This window comes from Lonchura striata, chromosome 8, assembly GCF_050655825.1.
Source record: "Lonchura striata isolate lonStrDom1 chromosome 8, ASM5065582v1, whole genome shotgun sequence".
Taxonomy (NCBI): Eukaryota; Metazoa; Chordata; class Aves; order Passeriformes; family Estrildidae; genus Lonchura; species Lonchura striata.
In genome coordinates this window covers 20,843,271-20,858,287 of record NC_140710.1, presented here as the reverse complement: position 1 = coordinate 20,858,287, position 15,017 = coordinate 20,843,271, and the positions used below count along the sequence as shown (strand labels likewise).

The 15,017-nt window shown below is 38.4% G+C and overlaps 1 protein-coding gene and 1 long non-coding RNA gene across 11 annotated transcripts in view; one reads left to right on the top strand and one right to left on the bottom strand.

The window, feature by feature from the left end:
* Positions 1-15,017, bottom strand: part of NTNG1 (netrin G1) — a 150,268-nt gene that overhangs the window by 93,621 nt on the left and 41,630 nt on the right. The gene's annotated exons all lie outside the window — the stretch shown is intronic.
* On the top strand, positions 4,664-14,811 carry LOC146766767 (uncharacterized). The gene is made up of 3 exons (XR_014956913.1): positions 4,664-6,842; positions 10,158-11,458; positions 12,429-14,811. It is a non-coding gene; the product is annotated as an uncharacterized LOC146766767 (long non-coding RNA).

Genomic DNA, 15,017 nt, shown 5'->3' with positions numbered 1-15,017 from the left:
CTAAAATGCTCATTAGCATCACTTTATTAACTATCTGACTGTCCACCAAAGCAGATTGCCATAGCTTTTTTATAGCACACAGCTATTCTACAGTGTCCAAATATTTAAGGAAGAAGTGCTGAATTTGATTTAAACTTGAAAAGTGTTTTATATAACTACAGAGAGAAATGTAAAGTGCAGAACAACAAACTATTCTAAAACAAGCAATTTATTTTTTCTGTTTCTACTGTATTTAAGTATAGAGTAATAAGAAAAGTCTGTATTATTACTGACAGTTACTATAAAGCAAATACTATGAAGAATTTTTTTTTTTAAATAACATTCAACCAACCCCTCTACTACTGGCTTCTGTGCAAATTCAAACTAGGTAGAAGTCTGAAATGCTAATGTCCCTCTAGGATTATGTAAAAACAACTTCAGCACTTCTGTGTGTACTTCATACAATAGCTCAATTTACATGTTAGGCTTGGCTGAATGATCAACATAATAAGTAATATGCTTTATAATTAGTGTTTAATAATGGGGAATTTTCAGATTCAGCAAAGCTCAAATTATGGTTAAAAAGCAGTGTTGTGTAGTTTGAAAGGGGTGGTTTTGAGGCCCCAGGGCTAAGGATGGGTACATGTGTATGCAGACAGGCCCCAAGGGCTCCCAGCTATTCACCTGCTGCTCCCTCCCTCAGCACAGCAAAACAGACCAAGGCCTTCCAGTCACTACAAGTAATTTTGCACTAAATTAAAATAAGGCTACTCTTTAAAATAGCACATACATCATTCTTCTGGGTTTGAAGGAGGGGGCCTTGAAAAAGCTGGAAGATAATTTAAGAAATGCTGTTTTGTTACTTTTCTGGTCCAGCAACTTCCAGTGGGTCTCTTTCCTTCAGGATTGCACCTTTGCCATGGTCTCAGTCCTGTCTCAAGAGAGAATTAGCCTCACATGTAGCAATGTGCTGCTTGCTCAGCCCTCTCCCTATTCCCCTGCCATTCTCCTGGGGAGCTGATGGTCTCTGAGCTGGCTGCTTCTCTCTAAATTAAAATTTCCTACAGATTTGGGAGATCCCACATCTGTGCCTAGAAACTATGCTGCTGTATTGGTGAGTTGGATGTGTCTGAAAAACAAGTACTTTTTTCCCCAGTCTGAATTTTTTCACTGAGTCAGGTCTCTGTTCTGATGCACTGCTTGGCCAGATGAGTATTGGTACTACCAGAAGGGATGCAACAGCTGGGAATGAAGTGAAGCAGTGCAGATAGATTGACTGGCTTCAGGGCAACATGAAAATGCACCCTAAATAGTGAACAAAGAGCTAATTTATGCCTGTGCTGTTGTACTCATGCTTAAGAGACTAAAAGGTCAATTACATACAAAAATAGCTACTTGCATGTGCAAGTGTTATTTTATATTGTAGAAGACTACTCAGGGAGTGTACATGTCTGTTGGACTTAGACACAACCATTTCTGTTCCAACAAAATGAATTTCATTGCATATGTCCCCCCAAGGCATCATTACAATTTTATTCTTACAGAGAGCAGCAGGATTGAGGACAACAAATTCAGATTATTTCCTTTCTGACAGATGTAAAATAGCACCTGCAAATGCTTACCCTGTTCTGCACTGCAGGTATTGCTGTTGCAAACTCAACTATCTAAATTCAGATATGAAGAATTCTGTTTTTTCTACTGGTAGTATTTTATTTCCTCTGTATTTACATATCTGTGTGAGCATGCTTTATATTTTTAATTTGCTTCACCTGATAATTTTATTATTTCCTGAAAGTGGAGCTGTAGAATATGCTACACCTGGGAAGTACAGCAGTGTGATGGAAGGTATACCTTGTTATGTCACTGTGATTGTGGGTTCTATGTTTTACTCTGAACACTGGCAGACTGTGTTAGTGGAGATAGCCAAAGGCACTGTACAAGCTATTCTGATTGACAAGAAGTTTATACAAAACTGTTTTCATGCACAGAAATGCACAACTCCTGAACTAGGAGCTAGTTAAAAGGGAAACTAAAAAAACCAAATCCCAAACCCTACCTAGCTTTGTGAAGACAGAGTCCTTGTTAAAGTGTTCACCCCCACAAACAACATCTTATAATTTATTTCTCACTTGTGATTTTCACCAACTTAAAAGATGCTATTTGCTTGCCTAGATGTGCAGCTACACAGTCATTCTGCAAAATCTGTGGGATATTGACTATGAATTATGGCAAGACAATGAGCAGAAGAAAACCAAATCCTCCATGGTATTCATTAATGGTTGCCTGTGACAAACCACTGTCAGCTTTAATAGTTTTCCTGGGGTGATTCTTGCTTCCTCTGTGGGAGACTTTTGAGATTACTAAAGAGGATTCCTAAGTAGTAGCAATAGTTAAATAACTTTCATCAAATGTAATGCAAAACATAGTTAGAAAAAAGTTATCTTCAATTTAATTTTATTTCTTCATAAAGAAGTAATCTTAGAACAGATGGTCTAATCAAATACCTGTACAACCTACACTAAGTAATGCCTATATTCACTAGAGCATTACCAAAACAGTGAGCTGATGTTTTACTAATCACCCCAATGAGAGAAATGCGGAGTGCCATTCAATAAACAGTTAATTTCCCAGAGCTGGACTTTTTTTTGTTATCATTGAAATTAGAGAGCCTTTCCAAGCCAAGGCAGGCTGTCTTCCCCAGCTCTGACCGTCCTTTATTTTGTGTGCTATCACCAGTTTGAATAGGATGCAGTGAAATAGCTATGAAAACAGATAGCAAAACCAGGTCACTTTAAAGCTGCAAAAAAACTTTCAATCCATGTTTATGTAATGTTTTGCATATTACTTCTTAGCTCTAAATCCCCAAACGACTTCCAATCATGTTCAGCTGCCCACAAAGTTACAGGTGCAGGAGATCAGACAAAGAGGTAAAGTAATTAGTGCTCAGACAAGTGGTGGCTAAGCCAGACCCTTTTCCTTTGCCTCACGGGCTTTTTTTTTTTCCAAAAGAAATTATTTTATTAATTATTCTTTTCAAAGAGAAATCTTTTAATTAATTCTATGGCTAATGCCATAGAGAAAAGACAGTGCAAAGCCAGACAACAAATAGAAAGGACTAAAGAAACAGGAGAAATTATTTTCTTTTCTTGGTAGGGATGTCTCAGCTGTGTTTTTGGGACTGTCTGCATCTGTAGACACTGTTCATCCTACTCCAGAGTGTTATTGGTTCTGTGCTTGTGGACTTCATGCAAATTTATATTTCTACAATAACTGTAATTTTATTTCTGATTCTTAATGTCAGTATTACTTTTGAACAATTTTGGACCTACTAATACATCTATTGCCATTTTTTAATAAGTTTTAGAGCTGATGGATTGACACTGAATGTCAAACACCACAATTAGAATTGCTGATGTTTTGCAGAAACACTGTTCTTAATATCTATAAGCCCTCTTTCCCCGTCTTACTATTGCTACAGAATCTGCACTCATTTCTGTTGAATTTGGTAAGTTTTTTGTTGCAGGACTCCCAGGCTTAGAGGGCCTTTGCATATATGTGAAACACTTAAAGGAAGAATGAAGAAGAACATAAACAATAATGACAGTCGTAAGTGAAATCCAATTTCACCTCATGTCTCTTAAAAGGTGGGCCACATTGTTTTCCCTTCATTTGTGTTTGTCAGGATGATAAAATAAATATTTTTAATGAGTCCCAGTGTATACCTACATAATGTGGAATTGTTATAGAGACAAATTTGAATGTTGAATTATACAGTGAAGGGATGTCTTATTAGTATTCACAATGAATTGTGTGATGTCTCTACACATTCAAATTAGAGTACATAGTGCTTTGAAAAAGAATAAAGTCGCTCATCAAATCCACATTAGGAAGCTGCACCAATATAAGTAATTCAATCAAAAAAATCCCTACATATTATCTTTTGAGGAAGGGTTGCAAACTTTGTGATAAACTAGTAATCTGTTCAGTTCTGTGCTGGAAAATGTCATGTAATTTCCTTTATTACATATGTCCATAATAAAAAATAACCACACAACTCTGAAAAATATACAATGACTTCCTAAAATCATTAATACTGTTATCTGCAAATTTATATTTCAGGTGTGGTATATGCTTGCACTGCCTCCTAACAACCTGTCATTTAAAAAATTTATTTCATCATAGCACACTGGAATGTGGAAAAGCCCAACTGGTTGTGTGGTAGTGCTGCTAAAAGGGGAAGGAAAGCAGCTGCTCCTGTCCCATGCAGAGGGCAGGGTGTAATGTCTGCGTGATCCCTGCTGCTGCCTCGGGTGGGCACCTCAGAGCAATGGGGATAAAACCAGTCCCCAACAAGATTTCATAGCCTCAGGTACTGTCCCAAATGACACAGAGTACCTCCCAAGCCTGCATGTGAATATATTACCTAAAGTAAAACAAGAGCATCTCCAACTGCAAGAAAGGCTTATGATAAAGTATGTAACACTTTCAAATAACTCATCAGATGCGTAGCATGCAAGCAACTCCCCTGAACGGAGGCAAGACAATTCCACATTATGTAGGTTTCTTTATAAAGTAATTCAAATGTGAAGATGAAGAGGCTTCTTTCCCTACAGGCTGTGGCAAGATTTCTGCAAGCTGGGGTCTCCCTCTGAACCTCTGCATGCCTCCAAGTGTAGCCAGGAACAGTCATGAATTCCTGGCTAACTCAGGTAACTTTGGTAGTAAGACCAAGGTGGCCTGGGCCATGTAGTGCTGGGCATTTCAATGCTGCTTGCCTATGGGGATGTTGTGCTGCCAATTCTTTTTTTGTGCTATTAACCCCCCACAGAGATTAAATCTGCATGTGTATGCTAGGACAAGACAACTGTAACTCATGAACATTGTCGAATGAATATAGCCTAAAAAGTATTTGACTTTTGGTAAGCATTAGGTGGAGGAGTTTCTCAGAAGAAGAGACTGAATGTAATTTTTCTATAGTGGTAAAAATAGACTTTCTACAATCGCCTGCTGGGATGCCTGAAGGTAAAGTTTAAGGACAGGGTTTCCTTTTATTCTATTACATTTCAATCTATTACAGAGCAAGTTGATAAGAGAAGCTCTAAGAATGCTTCTTTCCACTGTACCACCCTGGGAAGTAATAAATTACAGCATATTATGTTCCCTATCAGTCCTACCAATCACACGTCTTACAGAAGATGTGATAAAGAGAAACACCTCGGCTAGAGTAATGCAATTAACTGCTGCCATTTGAAATGTGAAAAATTACATTCTCTTATTCCAGTCTGTCTAGTTGCTCAAGTAATTTTGAGCAAAAATGCTGTTTAATGACTTGATGGTTGACTGTATGACTACTTTGCAGCAGACTCTGTTTCTTGCAGTAGGTGCAAGAAAGGTCCAAACCTTTCACCAGCCTGCAGTGTCCTGGCTGTGCAGCCCAGAGGTCGGGGTGCTAAGGGACAGGAGAGTACAGGGACAGCCCAGCTCCACCTGAGCTGACTGGGAGGGGCACAACAGGGACAGTCCCCCCAGCACTGGGCGTGCCTCTGCTGGCAGAGGGCAGCTGGGCAAGACAGCATCTGAAGCCAGAAAGGGATGTGTTCCATGTGTTCCTACAGGGACTTGGTAATTTAAACAAGCTAGTGGTGCTCAGCATTTATCTTTAAATGGAATTTTAGGTTCCAGTTAGTATGAAAGGAGCTGTATGAAATGCACTTACCAGAATGAGAAGTATCTGTTTATAAAATGAGTCAGTACTTGTAAGGGTGCAAAAATAAAAGACCTCAGAGCAGGTGAGGTATTCTCTCATCTTACAGAGAATTTAAGGCTGTACTGTGCTACAAACCAGAGCCATATGCCCCTTTCTTTAAAGGTATGCAACATTTACATGTTTTTATATAAAAAAACCTTGCATATAGCATCTGAGTATTTTCAGGCCCCAATAAAGTGTTTTACGGATAAGAAGTGTCATAGCTCTGCTTGTAACAATGTCTTTAGACAGCATACAAAATCACCCTGTTCCACATGGCCATCTGTGATATGTTAATGCAAAAGTAAAAAAGAAAAATGCAACTTCAAAAGATATGCCCTTGGATTTTTTCAATTTTCATTTCTCCTAATTTTTCACTGGGCATTTACTTAAAGTGCTGCAGTGAGATCAATGGAAAATAACTCCTAGTTTTAGCTTATAATGGAAGTGAACATAAGGCTGTAAATAATTTTAAATGGATTTGAGATTATTTTTGTGAATTCTGTTATACAGCACTTGAATGCACCAGTTAATAATATTTTGTGGGCACATGCAAGTTCAAAAAGCTGGTCAATAATTAAAATATATATAAGAAAAAAGCAAGCCCCTTAAGATATCTTTGATTTTAATAACTCACAGTGACATAGTAAGGTTATGGAAATTATGTATTAATGTAATTTATTCAAGAAGCTGGAAGGATACTTGTCTTTGCATAAGAGCTATTAAAGAAAAAAAATCTGCTGTTTACCTCTCACCTCCTTGCAAACATTTGTGACTCTGTATCTCTTATCTGTATATATCTGCAACACAGTACTGACTAGCTTTTAATCATAAAATCAATTCCTCCATGTGATACTATGCCTACTCAAGTTCCTTCATATTTCTCAGACTGCTTTGCTAGACTTCATTTTGTAATTGTTATTTTGCAGATAAAGAGAAACTTAGAGTCATAACTATGTATTCATATGTATATTTATGTAACATTTTCTTGTAGGGTCCTGCAACCCTTCAAACGTGGAGAGACTGCCTGCATACTTGCTGAACTTGGCTGGTGCCAAAAGTTTGGATACAATGCTCAGAAATAGAAACTTCTGACTTTTTAAAAATATGCAAGCAAGTAAGAAAGCCATTAAAACTCTATGTTGAATATATGAAGGCATATTTAAGTAGTTATAAAACAACCCTTTGCCATTAAAAATATTTTATTAGGACTTTATAGTTTATTTAAATTCTCTGAATTCTCTGAATTTTCTTTCAATGAGGCAAACCCTATCCCAAGATTCAATTAATTTAATTCCTAGGCATGAATTTGCTGAAACCAACAGATGTTCTTACTGAGTAAAATGTGAATAGCAATTGAAAAAAAGCTCTGGGAGGTATCCCAGTGCTTATGAAGCCCCAGATAATCCTGCCACCTCCCAGCAGCTTTTAACTCCTCATTTTTCTCCACTGCCACTGGGGAGAGCAGGTGATCTTGGACTCCATAAGCACTGGGAGAGCTCCGAGGCTGCTTTGCCATCAGCTGCTCCCCCAATGGCAGGGGAGGAAAATGAGGAGGCAGCTTTTGACTGAGGAAAAACTAAAAGTCACTGCTCTGCTCCTGGAGCTTGTAGGTGTGGCAAGGCTTAGGACAAGATCCCTGCAGCATCCTGGGGCTGTGGGGAGACCATGAAAACAGGGAATGGGCCCCACAGCCTCACCTAAAGGCAAATAAAAAGGCAGTAAAACAAGTGTAACTCAAGTAAGTCTGAAGAGTGATTGTATTTCTCTGAGTTAAAACAAGTGTTTTTCATAACAGTGCTTGCCTTCTCAGGTGCTGCCTTTGTTAATTAAAGAAATGCTTTATAATAAAATAGCTGTCACAGATGATATAATGCTATCACTTTGATATCTTAATTAAATTACACTGCAGGCTCTAAGTCCTTCAGGACACCTTCATTTAAGATGCTCTGTGCTTGTCAGTCACCATCACAAATGGGATTTTGTTTTTAATACCTACACCTAGAAATTCCTGGCTATATTAGTTGAGTCTAGGCTAGCAGAGTGGAGGTAAGCATGGGATGATGTGACTACAAGAGATTAGACTGAAAAGGCAGATTTGTGGAGGTTCTGACTAGCTTTTATACAATAACGAATCTTATCACCCTGCAGGATAGTTTAAGATAAGCTATATTGTAATGATGTTAAAATGTGGATTAAGTAATGGACAGTCCACATTTTCCTTTAAAAATCATAGTTGTCAAAAAGTCTAAACTCAGTGTTTGTCATCCTGCTTCTTATTTGCAGTAGAGGAGCCAATTTTCAGCTTACACAGAGTTCCAAGGAGCATAACTGTGTTGAATGCCACAGGTCTGTGTAAAATGTTTATAGTTCAGTTACATGAACAGGATTTATACAATGGTTGAAGCTAAGTAGAGAAAAAAAGCTTTCTGCTGGCTGTCATTCTGTTGAATGTCTTAATTATTACTATTTGTTTACATGTTGGTATTCCAGTGGTATGGCATGGAGTGGTGCAAGCCCACAGCTTGCTGAGGGCCATTGTCCAAACAGGGGTGAAGACAACCTCTGCCTGGAGGCATTGCCCATCTTGACAGCATTTAAAAATCTCTCATTGTTAGTTTTACTATTTTCTTGAGGGCCAGCTGCTCTTTTGTCACTATTATAATGACAAGCTGTCAAGCATATGCTGGTCTTAGCAAAGCTTAGGTATTTGCTTGTTGCTTTGCTTTGGAGAAGGGGAACAGCCCCATCCTACATTCCTGAGTAAATCCAAGTAGCAAAACTTCAGGAAGCAAAATAAGTGTAAGAAGAAAATATACACATATATACATATATGTATTTGGTGCTGTTACTCTGGCATTTGTGATGGACAAGTCCTTCATGTGTCACTCTTAACTCCCACTGAACATTGTGGGAATCTTTGCACTGATTTAAATTGAAGCAGACTTGCTCCTAGATGCTCCAATTATGGAAACAGCAACAAGAGCTTATGAGACAAAATTTTCTCACACTGGGAGAAAAAAATAATGAAGGGACACACTGTATTTGATGTGGGACACTGAATAAAATCAGTCTCTTAATGATGAATAGTTGTAAAGGTTAAAAAAATGACATTGCAACTAACAATGTGCCCTTCTAGTCACCTCAGATGAGGACTGATCTCCTACTGTGTTTCATTGTTTGGCATTATTTTATTACTGGACTTAACTTGATGTAAAATTAATTATTCCTTAATATATCTGCATTAAAAAAGTGCCAAACACCAATTATGAATGATGACATTTAAAATAATTCACCAAGTGAGTGTAATTAAGTTACAAATAGACTGTTCTGCAAATAGAGCTGCTGCTCAGAGGGCAGCTGCAGCATGCTGCCTGCATGGCATTAGCCAAACGGGCACTCCTGATGCATGTGCACTAGGCTTCAGAAACAAAACTCTTCTGCTCTGGTCAAATATCAAGAATAGTAACTACTTGTGAGAGTGATCTTGTAAGAAAATATACAATTATCTATAAAGGTAATACCCCAGACTGCAGTGTCCTAAGTGATAACATGCTTTGTATTTTTAAAATAATGCTTTAAAGAGCTATTGCAGTATAAGCCAACTCAATGGTGAGAAGGCTGCAGGAAGGATTTATTTGAATTTTGAATCTGTAGTAGAGCAGATGAGTAAGAAGGGTGGGGGAAGGCTTATTAATTTTTGCAATGATTCAACACAAGCAAGTACTTGTAAGAACAATACCTTTCCCTTCTTGCAGTATGGTTGTCTTTTTTTTTTAGAAGAAACTTGTTTTTTAACACTCCTCCGTGACAATACAGAAAAAGAGATTCTGTGTTGCATTCCTAAACTGCTCCAGAGTTTGAGGGGAGATTATCTCTAGCGTTCCAGATGATATCAAGGGTAACTGAATAAAATCTCTGGAAAAATATACATTTACTCTTTAGTGCTGTGAAAATATAGATAATCTGGACTATAGTGCTTATATTCTTATCTTTAATGAAATGCTATGGGAAATCCGTGTAAATTGGTGTAAATAAAGTGGGAATAACTCTGAGTAACTCTTCTTCTTAAAGCTGCAACAGACCACAAAAAAAGTATGAAATTAAACCTTTAAACATGTAAATCTTTAAACATTCTCTGCAGTACCTTTAATCAAAATCAAATTTCTCTAAAAAATACATTAATACTTCAAAGCTGAATATTTTGATACATGAATATGTGAACTAAATTATATTTTGGATGCTTGACCAATTCCAACTAATGCTGGCATCATTATGAGGATTTTTACTTTTCAAAGTGCCCCAGGATAGTGGGAAGTTTCAGGGACAGAGGAGCAGTGGTTGGGCTGTGCTTTTCAAAGGCAGCACTTACTGACACATGCTGTTGATAATCTTCTGGCCAGAGAATTAAATGTGAATTCTTTATTTACAGCTCAGAGCCTTTGCCCCACGAAGCAGTGAAGTTACTGCAGCTGTATCTGAGAGCTGCCTGTGTGAGCTGCATGTGCCACTGCACAGAAGGGATCAGCAGTGTCAGGGCAGTGATCCACTCCAGGGCACTGCAGCCCTTCCTCCTGCGTTTCTACAGGTAAGGGTTTGGGTGTACTCTTGGTCAAGAAGGAAGTTTGAAAAGAAACTGGCGGGAGCAGAGGGGGAGAAAAGAGTTCAACTAAATTTTGAAACAAGTTAGTGACAACTGTCGGCAACACCAGGTAAAAGTGAAACAGAGAGGTGGTAACAGTATAGAACAGGAAAGGAGGGGTGTAAAGCATTGAGGTCATCAGAAAAAAAATGCAAAAGAGAAATGAAGTTTAAAAAGACAACCTTTTGTTACTGTTTTCTCAATTATTTCAGGTCATTCCCCTGAATATATGTCATGGTTTAAGCCAGCTGGCCACCAGGTCCTATGGAACTCCTTATTCAGTCCCCATGCAGAAGATTGTGGGGAGAATTGGAAGGGTAAAAGCCAGAAAATTTGTGGGTTGAGATGAAAGCGAAAGCCATGCACACAAGCTATGCAAAACAAGGAAATAATTCACTACTTCCCATGGGCAGGCATTCCTGCCTTTTTTTTTTTTTTTTTTTTTCCCCCCAATCTGTGCTAACAAAGTCACAATTGCTAAACTGCACTCATACATATAAAATCACACCTTCATTTTTCTGGGTATGAGGCAAAGAATTGAGTGTCCAGTCTGAAGGTAGTGGAGGAATTTTGTACACAAGAAGACAAGTAAAATGAAATAAAAGGTTGCTGTCTTAAGACGAGTAAAGAAAATGGGATGTAAGAGGGTTATATTACAAAAAAGTGAGTTACTATTATGTAATTTTCCCTACTGTCTGATTTCCTTGTGCTCCTCTATCTTAGTAGACATTATGCTAAATGACAGAACAAATGGTAAAGACCAGGACAAGAACTTCTCATGTAGAAACGCCAGAAATGCAACTTTGTAAAGTTCTATTTTTCTCCCTTTCCCCAATAGCCTAAAGATGCTCCTGTAAAGAGTATAAGCTTGTGAACAGAAGTGGGCTTCTAATGGAACTAAACTGTAATTTATTTTTATGGCTTGCAATGTTAAGTAATTTTACTTAACATGCCATTTTTGAAACTAAATGCATGACAGAAGGAAAATTATGAGACACAGCAAATGCATGAAGGAAGATTTATACTGAAAAATAAACTGCTGGTCTGGTTCACTGACACCACATTCCTCCACCATTAGGCACCTCTTGCAGGTAAGTCTCCTACCTGCAAGTGTTTCATAAATAAGTAGTCTACTTCTTAAGGTGCTTCTAATATATTTAATATATTTTTTTTCAGATGAGGGAAAGAGGTCACAGTTGAACATTAATTGACTTAGTGGGTGGACCAGTGTGAGGGTTTGCACTGACTACTGCATTGAGAGCATAGCATTGCAGCACAGCATTTTGTTTGCTGGATGCAGAGATTTAGCAGCAAGTCAAAAACTCATTAGCTATCTGTTTGGTGTTACTGTGTCACATCCATCATCACCACGTCTGGAATCCTCTACTTGACAGTTTATCTCATTATAGCAACTAAAAGGAAAAGAGTCCTCTGAACTCTTTCTGACTGGGGCTGCTACTGCCTCCACCAGAAAAACAATTAGGAGACAAAGCTGCTCTTGGCAATACTGCCATCTTAAATGCTTGCTAAGATCTTTTATCAGGCTCTAGTGATTATTTTTAAGTTTAAAGAATTTTTTTCTGCTTTATTAGCTTGAAAATAAAGTGAATTATATGAATGAAAAAAGAAAAACTTCATGTCTGCTGCAAAGTTATACACAGCCTTATAGCTTATTCCTATTTTTTTAAGCACTGCTTTGCAAGGCAATTTAAAAAACCTATTTAGAGTATATATGATTGCTGAATTGTTTTACTTTTTGTCTTCTTTTCAGTACCTCATAATTTTATTGCTGCAAACAGCTGTATATGATCATGTGTTTGGACAAAAACGATGAACAGCAGGAAATATGACCTGTGAGTCTATCTGGTTAATAAACATATTGCAGGAGAAGTACAGAAGATAAGCGAAAATCTAATGGTTCCTGCCTTTATCCTCTGCCAGGCTCAAGGATGTCTCCTAATTTGACTTGAACATATTTTTGAATCCCATTAAAGCTAGTGTTCCTAAAAATACCTGTAAAATCATTTCGATACTAATTGGAACATTGTGGTTTTTCCGCAGGAAGCTTCATATTCCTGCTTCTGCCTCAAACCAGCCAATTTCTAGGAGAAACATCATGCAATTCATTGCATTTGCCTGCAAAGCCTGGGTCATTCTGTTGCCAAATGATGAGATTCAAAGCCTAGAAACTTGGATCTTTGCAAATTGCATGCCAGCTATAGCCAAGATTCAGGTGGACTCTTTTGTAGACCATTCGTCTCATCTATACAAATCTGCCAATTGGTATTTTTCTGTAAGTTTTTAAATTTATTTTCCATTATTTTATTTATAAGAGGTACATCAGTACCTTGGGCTTATGTTACTGTCTCTAGACTGAGGCACTTTAAAGCAAATGCTTGTTTTACATCTTCTGCTTTCTAACCTGGTATTAATGCAGATGTATGTCATGGCTTCTGGTGTGGCAGGTGTAGGTATCCTCACTCTGCAAGGGCCCTGCCTGGCCTCAGTATGTTTGTAAATGTTGAAGCCTTAAAGATGTTTTCCCCACAGAAACCACAAGGTAAATGTAACAAGTAATCAATCTTCAGAACAACAATCAGGAAATCTCCTAATGAACATCCTACACAAATGCAAGAATAAATCTAAGCTATGACCTGAATGGCAATGAATATAGTCATCCTGAAATGGTGGGCATACTGTACTCATTGTTTTTTGCTCTCACAGATAGTCTGTTATATGCAATACAAATCTATTGGGCTGTTTTGAAGAATAATAATTTCAGAAGGGGAACATGACACAAGGGGTGCATGCAGATCAGGTTGTCTGTTCTTACATGTTCAGAGTAAGGCAAAACAATGTCAATGTCAAAGCAAAACAGGAAGGATATAATACACTCAGAAATCAAAAAATCCCAGGCCATCAAACCTATAGCTCAAACCACACAGCAAACCCAGCCCCTTAACCACAAAGCCTCAAACAAGCAATCAAGGGCTGTGAACAATAAGTGGTGGAGAAAGAAAAGTGTTTGGCACAGGTTCAAATTAGGCAGTATAACCTCTCCTTTGTTAATTAGGAGGACATCTCATTTGAAAACTGCAGGCTGATCTTCAGCCAGTGTAAGTCAGCCTAGTGACATCTTAGTCCAGTTGAAGATAGTAATGCAATTTTTTGAGACAATAATTTTTTAAATCTGAATTAGTAAGTAACATTTCAAGATTTTACAAAATTAATGTATTCTTCACTTGGCATCAGCACCTGCATTAGAAGCAGGTGGGCAAGTTTCAGTCCCCAGTGAGCAGCAGGCTGGAGGCTGTTGTGCACAGTAATGTTTCAAGGGCAGCACTGGGGAAGTGTTTTTAAATAAGAGCAAAAGCATTTCCTTAAGAATTAAAATAATGCGTCTTCTAACAGACATGCCTCTAACAATCTTTTATTTTACACAAATTTTCTTTTTTAAAATCCATCTACCAAAATTAACCTGAGAAATGCCTAAATAAATTCTACCAAAAATAAACTCCTCCTTGGAAAAATATAGATAATCCTTACTGACTTTCACTATCAGATATGTAAAGATTGAATTTATTACCTTATATATTTACTGTTTATTTATTTACTTTGGTTGTCATTTCAAAATGATGTGGGAAAAAAAAAAAGGAATTCCTTGTACTTTTTTTGATGGTAGCTGACACTAGTTGAGATTGGGTGGATGCTCCCTTGGGACTGGTGAGAAATGCTCATCTTTCTCAGATGACACTGAAATTGTCTTGTGAGTCATTAGATCCATCATCTAAATTTGACTGTGCATTATGCATAATATACCAGGTCCATGGAAAGGTAGGGCTGGACAAAGGATGGAAAAGTCTGACAGGAAACTACTGAGCAGTTACATGTTAAGAACAAAATTAATTTTCAATAATAACCTTGCTTACTCACAAAGAAAGAGCATGAGGAGCAATGGAAAAGAAGGGAGAAAAAGTCAGAGATTAGTGGAACATACTAATGATGGTTCAAGAAACATCTCAGTACAACTAATCAAATGTAAAATATATTTTATTGAATATTTTTCTCCTCAATAATTATTTTCTGTTCTTCTCTGTGACATCACCACATACAGCTCTTGTTTTGATTTCCACATACATTTATGTTTTCCTTCTCCATATAGTGTGAAAGTAAAAGAATTATTTTCCTAATTCCTCAGCCATTGACAGAGTGCCTCTTGCCATTTCCACCATGTCCTACACTTTCTATTCCTTCACCACAAATGGAATCAGCAACTCCAAAATCTTTTTTTTTGCCTTCCATTCCACAGAAGATGTGAAGTGAAGAAAGAAAGCCTCCTCCTTCCCTCTGTCCTCCCCGTCTCACAACGCTTGGCCATTTCCTCTGGCTTCGTCTGTGGCCACTCTGGCCAGTGAGCAGCGGCAGGAGCTCCCGGTGCCTCCTGCCTCCCGCGGGCCCGGTTCTGTCCCGGCCCGGTTCTGTCCCGGCCCGGCTCAGTCCCAGCCCGGCTCTGTCCCAGCCCGGCTCAGTCCCAGCCCGGCTCTGTCCCGGCCCCGGCTCTGTCCCAGCCCGGCTCTGTCCCGGTCCGGCTCAGTCCCAGCCCCACTCGGTCCCGGCCCGGCTCGGTCCCAGCCTGGCTCTGTCCCAGCC